Source organism: Rattus norvegicus, chromosome 14, assembly GCF_036323735.1.
Source record: "Rattus norvegicus strain BN/NHsdMcwi chromosome 14, GRCr8, whole genome shotgun sequence".
NCBI lineage: Eukaryota > Metazoa > Chordata > Mammalia > Rodentia > Muridae > Rattus > Rattus norvegicus.
The window spans coordinates 26,413,728-26,430,046 of record NC_086032.1 but is presented as its reverse complement, the minus strand read 5'-3'; positions in this window follow the sequence as shown (position 1 = coordinate 26,430,046).

The window sequence follows — 16,319 nt, the reverse complement described above, 5'->3', positions numbered from 1 at the left end:
ACTGGCATTTGTGTTCTCTTACGGTCTGTATGACATCATTCCAGGATCTTCTGGCCTTCATAGTTTCTGGCGAAAAGTCTGGTGTGATTCTGATAGGTCTGCCTTTATATGTTACTTGACCTTTTTCCTTTACTGCTTTTAATATTCTTTCTTTATTTTGTGTGTTTGGTGTTTTGACTATTATGTGACGGGAGGTGTTTCTTTTCTCTTCCAATCTATTTGGAGTTCTGTAGGCTTCTTGTATGCCTATGGGTATCTCTTTTTTTAGGTTAGGGAAGTTTTCTTCTATGATTTTGTTGAAGATATTTACTGGTCCTTTGAGCTGGGAGTCTTCACTCTCTTCTATACCTATTATCCTTAGGTTTGATCTTCTCATTGAGTCCTGGACTTCCTGTATGTTTTGGACCCGTAGCTTTTTCCGCTTTACATTATCTTTGACAGTTGAGTCAATGATTTCTATGGAATCTTCTGCTTCTGAGATTCTCTCTTCCATCTCTTGTATTCTGTTGGTGAAGCTTGTATCTACAGCTCCTTGTCTCTTCTTTTGGTTTTCTATATCCAGGGTTGTTTCCATGTGTTCTTTCTTGATTGCTTCTATTTCCATTTTTAATTCCTTCAACTGTTTGATTGTGTTTTCCTGGAATTCTTTCAGGGATTTTTGCGATTCTTTCAGGGATTTTTGCGATTCCTCTCTGTAGGCTTCTACTTGTTTATTAATGTTTTCCTGTGTTTCCCTAAGGGAGTTCTTCATGTCTTTCTTGAAGTCCTCCAGCATCATGATCAAATATGATTTTGAAACTAGATCTTGCTTTTCTGGTGTGTTTGGATATTCCATGTTTGTTTTGGTGGGAGAATTGGGCTCCGATGATGCCATGTAGTCTTGGTTTCTGTTGCTTGGGTTCCTGTGCTTGCCTCTCGCCATCAGATTATCTCTAGTGCTACTTTGTTCTGCTATTTCTGACAGTGGCTAGACTGTCCTATAATCCTGTGTGTCAGGAGTGCTGTAGACCTGTTTTCCTCTCTTTCAGTCAGTTATGGGGACAGAGTGTTCTGCTTTCAGGCGTGTAGTTTTTCCTCTCTACAGGTCTTCAGCTGTTCCTGTGGGCCTGTGTCTTGAGTTCACCAGGCAGCTTTCTTGCAGCAGAAAAGTTGGTCTTACCTGTGGTCCCAAGGCTCAAGTTCGCTCATGGGGTGCTGCCCACGGGCTCTCTGCAGCGGCAGCAACCAGGAAGATATGCGCCGCCCCTTCCGGGAGCTTCAGTGCACCAGGGTTCCAGATGGCCTTTGGTGTTTTCCTCTGGCGTCTGAGATGTGTGTGCAGAGAGCAGTCTCTTCTGGTTTCCCAGGCTTGTCTGCCTCTCTGAAGGTTTAGCTCTCCCTCCCACGGGATTTGGTTGCAGAGAACTGTTTATCCAGTCTGTTTCCTTCAGGTTCTGGCGGTGTCTCAGGCAGGGGTCCTGCTGCTCCTGGGCCCTCCCCCACGGGAGCCCAGAGGCCTTATACAGTTTCCTCTTGGGCCAGGGATGTGGGTAGGGGTGAGCAGTGTTGGTGGTCTCTTCCACTCTGCAGCCTCAGGAGTGCCCACCTGACCAGGCGGTGAGGTCTCTTTCCCACGGGGTCTGGGAGCAGAGAGCTGCTGTGGGCCGGGATCCGCGGGTGTGGGACTTCTGGTAAACACAGGACGTGCCCGGTCCTAGAGGAATTCTGCCTCTGTGTGTCCCGATTTCACCAGGCAGCTTTCTTGCAGCAGACAAGTTGGTCTTACCTGTGGTCCCGAGGCTCAAGTTTGCTCGCGGGGTGCTGCCCATGGGCTCTCTGCGGCGGCAGCAACCAGGAAGACCTGTGCTGCCCCTTCCGGGAGCTTCAGTGCACCAGGGTTCCAGATGGCCTTTGGTGTTTTCCTCTGGCGTCTGAGATGTGTGTGCAGAGAGCAGTCTCTTCTGGTTTCCCAGGCTTGTCTGCCTCTCTGAAGGTTTAGCTCTCCCTCCCACGGGATTTGGGTGCAGAGAACTGTTTATCCGGTCTGTTTCCTTCAGGTTCCGACGGTGTCTCAGGCAGGGGTCCTGCCGCTCCTGGGCCCTCCCCCACGGGAGCCCAGAGGCCTTATACAGTTTCCTCTTGGGCCAGGGATGTGGGCAGGGGTGGGCAGTGTTGGTGGTCTCTTCTGCTCTGCAGCCTCAGGAGTGCCCACCTGACCAGGCGGTGAGGTCTCTTTCCCACGGGGTCTGGGACCCACTATTTCTTACAAATTCCTCTCCCACATTAAATATTTTATTTTCAGTTTAGTGTCCCATGGAGTTTAGGGTTCTCTCCATGACCCTAGATTTGGAATTACCTATCCGACCCTGATGTGCTGACCAGAAGGTAGACAACTAGATACTATGTCACCCTATCTCCATGGAATTGTTAGTTTCCCATACATCAGCAATAGTAGAAAGACTACATGGGAACCCTCCAATCTGCATAGGCCCAGTATTAGCTGTGTTGTGCTTAGGGGATTACATTTTAGAATCCTTTTTCACATCTTTAAACTCTCTTTCAGCCTTCTTTGTTCAATGTTGTCTGATCCTTATGTGGATGTCACAAATTTCTTATACGAGGCTAAATCCTTAACAGTAATTTATTCAGATTATCCTGTATATTTTTTGTCAATATATCTATACATTATATGCATATCTATCTGTCTTTCATCTATCTATCTATCTATCTATCTATCTATCATCTATCTATTTATTTAAAGTTTATAAAATGGTAGATTTTCATATGTTTTTCCCAAACCCCCTTAGTATTAGAAATGCTGCCTTTCACAATGTCAGGTATAGGATAGCTCCCCTGGAGTTGTCAGGGGTATCCCAGAGAAATTCCAACACAATGATTTGAGTGAATATCAGAACTTAATGGTAAGACAATACACACTTTGTTCATAGGACATGAAAAAATTTACATAGATATGTACCAGCAAGCTATGAGAAGACTTTTATGTAACTGGAAGGTGCTTTGCAGGTTGGGAAGAAAGAGTTCAAGAGTGTACCCAGCTACAAACCTTGTGAGCGACAGTAATGACCAGCATTAAAAGCATGTCTATGAATACAACAGTGGCAGGAATGGTAGAGAGGTAATAAACTACTTTCTGATTCTGTTTAAGGCTTCTTCACAGCGAGAAATGTATATTTGTATTGTAACTCTGTATAAGAACTGGGGATTGGGAGTAGCTGCTACAGCCCATGGCTTATCCCATTGTTGGGAAATCCTGCTATTAAGGTTGAAGTCAACCATGTCCTGGTAGCTCCACTGAGATCTGTGCATAGTGGAGGATTCCCTTTTCCAGAGGGATTTCCTCTTCCATGCCTGAAATTATCTGGGCAGCTCAACAACCACACCCTCTACCTGAGGTCAGAGCTAGGGCAAGCCTACAAGATCAACTTCTCCTCTGTCCCGACCCCCAATAAGAGCAGCCCAGGAATTTCCTGGGGACCCTGGAATGCTTCTCCATGAAATGAGGCATTCACTGTATATTAAACTACAGCCAATGATTTACACTTACCCTGAAAAACTCCTTCCCACTCTTCAAGGTTCATGTATATCTCTTGCCCACCTAAAGAAAAGTATATGCACCCAAGCTGCTGCACTGAAGATGATCTAAGAGAACTGTTTCATTGAATTTCAGCTAAAAAAGAGCTATAACGCTAATATACTTGGAAAAGGCCTCCCCACCCCTGGCGTTCCTGTCTGAAACTTGGTCCTGCAGACAATACTCATTCCAGGTTCCTCTTCACCCTCCCAGCCTCATGTGTACCTGAACACCCTGAGGGAGGAAATGGGGCATTTGGAACCACATCCTCCTCCTCCTTCTCCTCCTCTTCCTCCCCCTTCTCCTCCACCTTCCTCTCCCCCTCCTCCTCTTCCTCCACTTACTACTACTACTACTACTACTACTACTACTACTACTACTACTGTTAACTGGACATAGTATCAAATTTCCTTTAAAGTCATATCTTTATATGCATACCCAGAGAGGAGTTAGGTCTCTGACCTCATCCTAATAAACTTGTATCTCTAAACCCACACTCATACATTAGTGCAGCACTTTGACATAATTAAAAAAGTGTTTTATTGTTGTTGCTATTTGTCTATTTCTGTTTTGCAGCAGAAGGCAGTTGACACAAAACATAAACAAACAAACAAAAATTAATCAATGCACAGAGAATAAATTGTCTCTGGAACGTTCAGCTGAGATGGGACATCTATATCGCACCATCGCTCTCTAAGCCTCGGGAAGTACTGTTGTACTCATGGACTCCCAGTAGATGTGATTGCTTGTACAATATATATACAGATCAATAAGCTCACCATTTAGCATGCCAGGGAGAGGGATGAGGGGCAGGTCTCATGAAGGTTCACCTATAGCCTAGGATCTATTGATAATAGAAGATACTTGGGAAGGAAGTCAGCTTTCTTTAATAGTGTTTGTTACTCCAAGTAGGTCAGTAATACACAAGTGAATGGTCACATACCAATTGGTTTATTTATAACACTGTGGGTCGATTAACAAAAAAACTGCTCAATTTTTTGAGAGGTAGTGATTATGGGAGGCCGGTGTGCATTAGGGTGTCTTCATCATTTATTTGTATAGGAATATTAAAGATTTAATTAAGATTTGATTTTTTATTGAAACAGATGGATCACTACCGAATACCTTCTACGAAGCCACAATTACTCTTATACCTAAACCACACAAAGACACAACAAAGAAAGAGAACTTCAGACAGATTTCCCTTATGAATATCGACGCAAAAATACTCAACAAAATTCTGGCAAACCGAATCCAAGAGCACATCAAAACAATCATCCACCATGACCAAGTAGGCTTCATCCCAGGCATGCAGGGATGGTTTAATATACGGAAAACCATCAACGTGATCCATTATATAAACAAACTGAAAGAACAAAACCACATGATCATTTCATTAGACGCTGAGAAAGCATTTGACAAAATTCAACACCCCTTCATGATAAAAGTCCTGGAAAGAATAGGAATTCAAGGCCCATACGTGAACATAGTAAAAGCCATATACAGCGAACCAGTTGCTAACATTAAACTAAATGGAGAGAAACTTGAAGCAATCCCACTAAAATCAGGGACTAGACAAGGCTGCCCACTCTCTCCCTACTTATTCAATATAGTTCTTGAAGTTCTAGCCAGAGCAATCAGACAACAAAAGGAGGTCAAGGGGATACAGATCGGAAAAGAAGAAGTCAAAATATCACTATTTGCAGATGATATGATAGTATATTTAAGTGATCAAAAGTTCCACCAGAGAACTACTAAAGCTGATAAACAACATCAGCAAAGTGGCTGGGTATAAAATTAACTCAAATAAATCAGTTGCCTTCCTCTATACAAAAGAGAAACAAGCCGAGAAAGAAATTAGGGAAACGACACCCTTCATAATAGACCCAAATAATATAAAGTACCTCGGTGTGACTTTAACCAAGCAAGTAAAAGATCTGTACAATAAGAACTTCAAGACACTGAAGAAGGAAATTGAAGAAGACCTCAGAAGATGGAAAGATCTCCCATGCTCATGGATTGGCAGGATTAATATAGTAAAAATGGCCATTTTACCAAAAGCAATCTACAGATTCAATGCAATCCCCTTCAAAATACCAATCCAGTTCTTCAAAGAGTTAGACAGAACAATTTGCAAATTCATCTGGAATAACAAAAAACCCAGGATAGCTAAAGCTATCCTCAACAATAAAAGGACTTCAGGGGGAATCACTATCCCTGAACTCAAGCAGTATTACAGAGCAATAGTGATAAAAACTGCATGGTATTGGTACAGAGACAGACAGATAAACCAATGGAATAGAATTGAAGACCCAGAAATGAACCCACACACCTATGGTCACTTGATTTTTGACAAAGGAGCCAAAACCATCAAATGGAAAAAAGATAGCATTTTCAGCAAATGGTGCTGGTTCAACTGGAGGTCAACATGTAGAAGAATGCAGATCGATCCATGCTTATCACCCTGTACAAAGCTTAAGTCCAAGTGGATCAAGGACCTCCACATCAAACCAGACACACTCAAACCAATAGAAGAAAAACTAGGGAAGCATCTGGAACACATGGGCACTGGAAAAAATTTCCTAAACAAAACACCAATGGCTTATGCTCTAAGATCAAGAATCGACAAATGGGATCTCATAAAACTGCAAAGCTTCTGTAAGGCAAAGGACACTGTGGTTAGGACAAAACGGCAACCAACAGATTGGGAAAAGATCTTTATCAATCCTACAACAGATAGAGGCCTTATATCCAAAATATACAAAGAACTCAAGAAGTTAGACCACACGGAAACAAATAACCCTATTAAAAAATGGGGTTCAGAGCTAAACAAAGAATTCACAGCTGAGGAATGCCGAATGGCTGAGAAACACCTAAAGAAATGTTCAACATCTTTAGTCATAAGGGAAATGCAAATCAAAACAACCCTGAGATTTCACCTCACACCAGTGAGAATGGCTAAGATCAAAAACTCAGGGGACAACAGATGCTGGCAAGGATGTGGAGAAAGAGGAACACTCCACCATTGTTGGTGGGATTGCAAACTGGTACAACCATTCTGGAAATCAGTCTGGAGGATCCTCAGAAAATTGGACATTGAACTGCCTGAGGATCCAGCTATACCTCTCTTGGGCATATACCCAAAAGATGCCCCAACATATAAAAAAGACACGTGCTCCACTATGTTCATTGCAGCCTTATTTATAATAGCCAGAAGCTGGAAAGAACCCAGATGCCCTTCAACAGAGGAATGGATACAGAAAATGTGGTACATCTACACAATGGAATATTACTCAGCTATCAAAAACAACGACTTTATGAAATTCGTAGGCAAATGGTTGGAACTGGAAAACATCATCCTGAGTGAGCTAACCCAATCACAGAAAGACATACATGGTATGCACTCATTGATAAGTGGCTATTAGCCCAAATGCTTGAATTACCCTAGATGCCTAGAACAAATGAAACTCAAGATGGATGATCAAAATGTGAATGCTTCACTCCTTCTTTAAAAGGGGAGCAAGAATCCCCTTGGCAGGGAAGAGAGAGGCAAAGATTAAAACAGAGACTGAAGGAACACCTATTCAGAGCCTGCCCCACATGTGGCCCATACATATACAGCCACCCAATTAGACAAGATGGATGAAGCAAAGAAGTGCAGATCGACAGGAGCCGGATGTAGATCGCTCCTGAGAGACACAGCCAGAATACAGCAAATACAGAGGCGAATGCCAGCAGCAAACCGCTGAACTGAGAATAGGACCCCGGTTGAAGGAATCAGAGAAAAGAACTGGAAGAGCTTGAAGGGGCTCGAGACCCCATATGTACAACAATGCCAAGCAACCAGAGCTTCCAGGGACTAAGCCACTACCTAAAGACTATACATGGACTGACCCTGGACTCTGACCTCATAGGTAGCAATGAATATCCTAGTAAGAGCACCAGTGGAAGGGGAAGCCCTGGGTCCTGCTAAGACTGAACCCCCAGTGAACTAGACTGGTGGGGGGAGGGCGGCAATGGGGGGAGTGTTGGGAGGGGAACACCCATAAGGAAGGGGAGGGGGGAGGGGGATGTTTGCCCGGATACCGGGAAAGGGAATAACACTCGAAATGTAAATAAGAAATACTCAAGTCAAATGTAAATAAATGAAATAACCAATAAAAGATGTAAAAAAAAGATTTTTTTAAACTATCATCTTTTTTTAACAGTATTTTTTTTTAGAATTATTTAATTTATGTATATGAGTACACTCTAGCTGTCTTCAGACACACCAGAAGAGGGCATCAGATCCCATTACAGATGGTTGTGAGCCACCATGTGGTTGCTGGGATTTGAACTCAGGACCTCTGGAAAAGCAGTCAGTGCTCTTAACCTCTGAGCCATCTCTCCAGCCCCCTTAATCTATCATCTTAATTCTGTCAAAGTTTTCCTACTAAGTTTCTTCCTCCTACAATGTAATTTGATGAAAGAGATGAGCAATTCTCCTGGGTTTTTTAAAAAGATCATAATTACTCCACTGGAGTGATAGAGACATTAACCTACCAAAAATTTATTGTGTGTATGAGAAATGCAGACATGGGGGCTAGAGCAGAGACTGAGGGACTAGCCAACCAATAATTGGTCCAACTTGAGACCCACCCCATGGGAAAGCACCAACCCCTAACACTATTAATGATACCCTGTTAAGCTTGGAGATAGGAACAAGTTATCCTCTGAGAGGATCTACCCAGCATCTGTCTCAGACAAATACAGAAACCTACAGCCAAACAATGAATGGATCTTGGGGACACTGATGGAAGAGTAGAAGGGATTGCAGGCTGCAAGGGGGATAGGGATTATATAGGAAGACCAACAGAGTCAACTATCCTGGATCCTTGGGATGTCAGAGACTGAACCATCAACCAAAGAACATACATGGGCTGGACTTAGACTCCCCACACATATGTAGTAGATGTTTAGCTTGGGCTTTATATGGGTCTTGAACAACTGGAATGAGGGCTATCCCCAAAGCTATTGCCTGTACCTGGGATATATTCTTCTAGCTGAGCTGCCTTGTCTGGTCCCAGCGGGAGATCAAGTGTCCAGCTTCACGGAGACTTGAAGTGTCAAGGTGAGGGGATACCCAGGAGGGAACCATCACCCTCTCTGAGGAGAAAGGAATGATGGGAGTAAAGATTTGGGGAGGGGCTACCAAGAGGGGCAGTGAGGGAATATATAATGAATAATTTAAAATATATATCAATAAAAGACAATAATTACCTCATATGGATTGGAGATTAGCTCTGACTTATTTCTCCACTTTTACAAAACTAGAAATGCCAACTAAAAATTATAAAATGTCAGAAATAAAAGCAATTATTTAAAAACAATATTTACATATACATAGGATTTTAAATATACATAAATATATAAATAGTTTTAAATTTAAAAACTAAATTATGTATGTTTCTACAGGTTATGCACATTTGTCAGACATTTTATTAGTCAATTGACATTAAGAATATAAGTACACCTTACTGATTTTCTTTATCATAATTATGATTAGATATTAGAAGAAAAAAATACCTGGATTCTTTGAAGCAAACTTGTTACATAAACTACAACTATGAGTAGGTAGAAAGAACATTTGTTGACATGAAGCTGAAAGAGATGAACTATTGGCCCCTAGATGAGGGTGACTGAGAGAAAGGAGGCTTTTTCAGTACTGAGAAATCTGTTCTTTTCTCTCTGTGTGCCCAAAGCTCTCATGAACCAGCATACCAGCATTTCAACATTTTCAATGACTGGGGCTCAGGTAACAGAATATGATCTCAAGACAACACAAAGGTACAGAATTTGTAAGTTATCGATGGATATGATACAGATATAATAATGTCCTCAGGACATTTAGTCTCATGGTTTTCTCTATTTAAATATTATTAGTTTGTTATAACCTAAGGAAACTGCTTTTAAAGCTGTTCTTTTATGAAATTTTGACACTAAATACTTAGATATAGTAATTGATCCGTGTTTCAGTGCTTTCCTAGGAAGACATTAATGAAAGATCTATTCAACCTCAATAAAAAGGGAACGAACAGAGCAAAAGAAAAGTCTTCTAAGCCTAGTTTTGTGAAAAAAAATGAGTCCATTGATATTGCACAATGGGACAGCTCCTGGGTACCTTCCCCACCTAGGATTCCTATTCCCCAGTCAATTTGCTCAAACCCCATAAAATTTAGGACCACATGTCATAGGGCAAGAATCTGTGGTACTGGGATTTCATGTGTCATCATGGACATCTGTTTAGCTGTCTGCTGCATTGTTCTGCTAATTGTGTTAATTGAGTAAAAGCCAGAATTTCTTGTCAGTCTCCATAGTTATGTTTCAAGATGATAAAGGCCATATCAAACCAAGAGGTAATAGCTACTTTTTAATCAATGAATGCCAAAGAGAATGATCAATAATATTCTTCATGGCAAAGTCTTATAAGCTTGCTAAATTGGATACATAGGCAGATCCATTTGTATTTTCCACAGTGTCAGAATTTATTGAATATTAATAAATTCTCATTTAACAAGGGTTTTTTTTGCTGCTGTCCTGAGTTAATTTGATATTATAAGTGTTGTTATTCACAAAATATTTTAATTGTGATTTTAGTTTCTAATAAGTCCCTGGCCATATATTTAGCATATATACATATATATACATATATAATGCCTACATAGATATCTATATACTCTATATCTATCTACTATCTATCTATCTATCTATCTATCTATCTATCTATCTATCTATCTATGTATATATCATCTATCTATCTTTCTATCTTTCTATTTATCTGACTACGAAAGGATTAATGAGACCACAGAATTTAGAACCCTGTTAACCTGGGACAGTGAGTTGGGATCATCACTGCTAGTGGCCAGATAAGCTATGAATGAACCCAATTGCAGAGCATGTGGAATTACTCATAGGCAAGTTGGTACAATGCATGTTGAGGGAGTAGATCTGGACAATCAGAGTGGGCTGTGTCAAACAGCGAAGAGTATGCCGAGGAGTGCCTACAGATTCATCGAATGGTTAGATGAGACACTAGTGATGTTGCCACTGATGGTGTTAGGTATTTCTTCTTTTCTGTGATCCAGGTGAGAGGGCTCTAGAATTCATTAGCATTGTGAATTAAAAAAAAATTTCACAGGGAAGTTTTAAACTATTGATTCATGATTAAGATATAAATATGACTATGTGGTTGTCATTTGCATTCATAATTTCACAGGTATTACCTGTTTTATTTGAATGAATATATAATTTACTAGTTTATACTTCAGGTCACTCAGTGCTGAAGTGTCACAGCCCGCCTTTCAAAACGTACTCTCCATCACCATGGTACACATGACTGTATCTGCTACAAGAACAATGAATGGGAGAAGGTTCTAATCAACCTGATTAGATTGAGACATTGCTAACAGTACTCATCAAATTTCAGTATTCACCAAAATATATTGTAGATGAGGTAAGCAGTTGCCATGCATAGAAAGAGCATTCGTTATATGTGAACACTGAATTGGGAGAAAGCATACATGTTTTAATTCTTAGATTAGTGCTATCTGAGGAACTCACACCTCAGAAAATCAAGTGATCAAATCCAAATCACAGAGGGGATTTAATCTTTTGCTGTCTGGCTGATGACATCCATGGGGAGACTATGCCACATCCTCAGGCTAAAAGCTTAGATCTTTTGTTTGTTGAGAAATACAGTATTTTAATGCTACCTGGTTGTGACAGAAAAGGAGATGAGAAAGAACAGACTCACTCAATTCCTGTTAATAAAACAAACATATAGAATGCAGATAATTTGACTCATGTGTAATTATATTCTCTTGCCAAACATAGCCCTCCACTTCATCCGTGGCTAATAAGTTTGCATTTGTGAAGACCCTCACTCTTCAAACTGTCCTTCAATTTTAATTTTATCCCATGTTCCCTTGAAGTGCTGAATTCTGAAGGATCCTGAATTCAGCCAAAACAACCCATTTATAGTTTGTTCATTGTGAATCAAACTTCCACTACTCAGTGTGAGACTTTTGTCTCATCAGCGGTAACAGGGAGAGGGGAAAGTACCAACCAACATAAAAATTGGAATGGTCCTGGGTAATAACTTTGTACTTTATCCCTCCAGCTACTCTAAGTGATAAAGGTGGACCCCCAGGAGTCAGGATGAGTCCTCATCTATCTTAATCCTCTTTGACAGCATAATATGTGTTTCTCTAGGCTATATACTACTTATATTACCAAAAGTTGATTTTGTGCTTGAGGAAAGTACTGGAAAGAAAAAGTAAAGTTACTGTGTTGCTGCTTTCCTATATTTTATTTAATCTAATGTAATTGTAATTCCACGTACCACCAAAACAAGGCTGCAAAGTTCGGGTTTGCTTTTATAAACTGAAGATTGTTTATTTTAAAGAGTTTTCCATGCAATGCCTTTTTTCAAAGAGGAAGCTGGCTATAACAACACACTGTACCTCACTCCCAGCTGTTTATAATGACTGTATGAGTTTCAGTGTTTTCTCTCCGTGAAATTAAACATTTTTAAAGGTAACAACTCAGTCACACAGGGTTTTTTTAAAGACATTTATGGAGAAAGGAAAATTGTGTAAGACTATAAATACTGGAATATTAATTGTAAACATTAAAAACTTTTGCAAAGTAATCTCAAAAGACTATATTTTGAACAGTCATTTTTTTAATCTTGGGGAGCCCATGTGTTCTGACTTCAGATTTTAAAATACATTTTCAGTAAACACCACTTAGCACCTGGTTAAAGGATGTATCTAATCATCTTAGTGCTTTATTTTAGCCCTAAAAATGTATTATATATTGTTATAAGAAATTGGCTTTTGTTTGGAATTGAGACTTTTTATATAGTATATAACTGTTGTAACAGATTTTATATACATACATATGTGTATATATATAGTCATATTGAAAAGATGTATATGAAAGTTTCAGTCTATAAATTGTCTTATATTTCCATTACTATTTCTCATACACAGATCTATGTATCTATTTTTATATCACCTATACCCATAATTCGCTCTCTGTATCTGTATAAAAATCTCAAGTGATGTCTATGCAGTCTTTAGATCTCTAACTCATTTTTATCTTTGTTGAGGATAACAAACTTCTTTCTCCTGGGCTGGTTTTACTCCCTATTAGCATCTTTGCTCAGCAGATAAACTATAGCTCTGGCATCTTGAACATCTTGGGGTCTCCAAGGCAACTTCAATGTTACAGTGTCTTATTTCAATGTCTGGGATCCACACATGATCTTCTGAGTTCCTCCAAAGGGCTGGTGTTACTTCTCCAAGTCTAGCTCTCTAAGCTCAGGTTGATCCATTCCACTGCTGCTGTTCTTGGTGATCAGCCCATGGTATTGGCATCTCCAGTACACTGGAGTTTTCTGTTGCAATTAGGCTTCAGCAGTAGCCTCTCAGAAGATCTCTTCTTGGGACCAAACCTCAAATTGTTTGCATGACCCCTTAGGTCCTGAACCATCAACTGCAAGTGAAGCTGCACATTCACCAATGACTGTCCATGGCCTCTCACAGTGCCAAGCCTCAACTGGTCTTCAAGACCCCTTCATACCTTCAAAACAAATATCACCTGGGAGACTCTTACATATTACCAAGTTCAGCTGCAACACGAGGTATAAATTTGGCTATCTCTTGAACACAGCTTCTTTGTGTTCTTAGAAAACACATCCTAGATGATTTCACCTCAGGGATGCTGGCCTCTTCTTAATCATTGCTAATTTCTTAGCTCCAGCTTACCAGCATCAATTGTCCCACTAGTCCCTTCTGTTTTTCTCTAAAGTCAGAGCCACATGGCCTAATCGCCCAAGTTCTGCTGCTTACAGAAGTTGGAACATGGCACCCTTGTTTTATTAAAGTATCACCAACTTTCTGTTTTCCAACTCCTTCGTTGCCTAAGCTTGGCTGTCCTAAAACTTGATCCAGAACAAGAGATCTGCAGACCTGTTTCCTAAACACTGAGATTAAAGGTGTGGTCCACCAAGCCTGGATTTAAGTTTTTCTTCACCTAGAACTTGCTCTGTTGTAGGCTGGTCTTGAACTCAGATATCTGCTTGTCTTGGCTTCCTGGGATTAAAGTCTTGTACTACCATGCCTGAACCTAAATTTAGCTGGGTGAAATCTTGCCAAAAGGTTACTTAATTACTCTCTTAATTCAATTTAATATCCTGGAATGCAGGATTCTGATCCATTTCACTTCCTGGTATTCATTTAATACTAAAAGTGTATATTTTATCTTTTTCCTTTCTCGGCTTGCTGTGTTTGTTCAAAATGCTCTTCATCAGACTTAACCAGAGAACAAAGTCTCTGTTGGGCCTTTGTGAAACTGTCTTTGTTGATACAATGCATATAAATCTCTTTACCTTACTCTCAGGTAGTTTTTTCAGACATTGACAAAAAGCAGTCATGTTCTTCATCAAAACGTCATAAAAACAGTCTTTCAGTCACCTATTAAAGTTGTTCCCCACTGAAATCTCTTGAGCCAGTAGGCCTATACCTTTTGTATGACCCTCAGCACCACTGTCATTCATATTTTTACTAGGATGGCCCATTAAACTCTACTTAAATCATTCCATGACTTTCCAAATCCACATTCTTCCAAAGAAACACATAGTAAGGCTTATCATAGCAATCCCCCAGTCCCTGGTACCAACTTTTCTCTTAGGGTTTTACTGCTGTAAACAGACACCATGACTAAGGCAAGTCTTATATAGGACAAGATATATTTGGGGTTGGCTTAAAGGTTCAGAGTTTCAGTCCATTATCATCAAGGTACAAGCTTGGTGGCATCTAGGCAGGCAACATGCATGCAGGCAGAGCTGAGAGTTCTACATTTTCTACTGAAGGTTGCTAGTGGAAGACTGACTTCCAGGCAGCTAGAGTGAATATTTTATAGCTCATACCCACAGAAAAACACCTATTCCAACAGGGCCACACCTTCTGATAGTGACACTGCCTGGGCCAAGCATATTCAATCCATCACAATGGTTCTGGAGGGAGAGACAATCAATGTTTTAGGTGATGTTCCTCATGTCCTAGTCAATGGCCCCACATCATATTCATAGCTGGAGCACTAACTTTAAAAATAATGGAAAAAGGAAGTTGAGATGTCGAAATGATAGGAGCTTGGATAGGATTAAGATACACTGTGTATATGTATAAAGTTTTAAAAAATTAAAAAAATGAGTCAGGCTGCAAGAACCAAGACACACCAACACACCCACACAAACATAACTTGCGCTACACTCTGAAGTTCTTCTGAATTATGTACTATGTGAAACATACTAATATCTCATTTGTATTAATTAAGGAATTTGAATGATTTAATTTTACATAAAATCATATGTGAATCATAAATGGAAAATAAGTTTTGCTTCAATATAATTCAATTTGGTTCTAATCTCTTTCCGGGTAAAATATCCATGAGCATTTAATTCCCTTAACTGAAGTGGCACACATATTGTAGCCTACTCATAGCCTCTTGTATATCTTAAGAATTTCTATATTACTTAAATCCCATATATACTACACAGTCTACAGAAATGATTTATGCTGCATAATCAGAAGGCAATGATGGGAGAAACGTGTGTGTATATGCATTATAGGATCAATTTGTTTTTAATTGTTCTCATTCTTGATTATAGTTATGGATACACATGATCTTTTGGACAATGTTGACAATATCATTAATAATAAACTTATTGCATGTCTCTTCTGTTTTAGGGGATGATAATGACAGGTTTAAAATTACACACACATAAAATACCTAGAAACATTGAAATAAACAATTATATTTACTACTAATAACAAAACAAGAACATAAGAGAAGACTATGTTCATATCTAATTGCTGCTTAAAATTATACTGATTATAATTTTTATAATAAATGTAATTAATATATTAATTATATATGATATGTATATTAATTATATATATGATATATATCTACATATCATGTATGCCTGTGTTCTGCTAATTAACTGAGCGTAGAATTAGATAATCCTGGTTTATTCAGGTAGACCGAATCATAAGTGTTCCTGCGGGCAATGTAGGGATGACAATATTTGAGTGTACTGATATGCAAAAGTTAATTTCTCCTTTCGTTCTTTTGTAAAAAAAAAATGATAATGTGCCACAAAAGCCCAGTGAAATTTAGTTTTAAGGATTGTAAAATAAGTGTCAAATACTTACCATGTAGTATAATTCTGTCTTAGACACACTTAGATAATAAATATTGTGTAATATTCTAGTTGTCACTGTTTCATTTTAATCTGAGTATTTCTATTTGCTCCCCATTCTATGAAAACAACTACTTCTCCTACTCAGAGTTCTTATGTCTAGAATAATGGTAAAGGATTAGGGGGGTGATGGAGAGATCCCTCAGTGTTTACGAACACTTGCAACTTTTGCAGAGGACTGAAGTTCAGTTCCCAGCAATCACACTGTGACTGACAACCATCTGTGACTCCAGTTACAGGGGATCCAATACCCTCTTCTGATCGTCATATCTACCAGAACTCCCATATACATAAAACATGGTAAAAGCTGAGGGTAGAAACATTGATTATACTTTTCTAATTTCTGTTTTTTATTCTTCCTGCATTCTCTTCCAGAAATTCTCAAATAGTATTTGGGCAGTTCTGTTATAAATGCTCGAAATTGACTCAGAAAGGAACTAA